Here is a 224-nt window from a genome sequence, read left to right on the forward strand (position 1 = left end):
AACCAGCGCCGCAACCCGGCTGCCCAGGCACCAATCAACCCAGCGCCAGCCCAGTAAGACAGGGTTTAACGGAGGTCGTGCTTATCACAGAATCACAGAATGTTAGAGATTGGCAGGGACCTCGAAAGATCATCTAGTACAATCCCCCTGCCGGAGCAGGACACCTAGATCAGATCACACAAGAACGCATCCAGGCGGGCTTTGAATGTCTCCAGAGAAGGAGG

The sequence above is a fragment of the Pterocles gutturalis genome, unplaced genomic scaffold (genome assembly GCF_000699245.1).
Source record: "Pterocles gutturalis isolate BGI_N339 unplaced genomic scaffold, ASM69924v1 scaffold34322, whole genome shotgun sequence".
Classification (NCBI taxonomy): Eukaryota; Metazoa; Chordata; class Aves; order Pterocliformes; family Pteroclidae; genus Pterocles; species Pterocles gutturalis.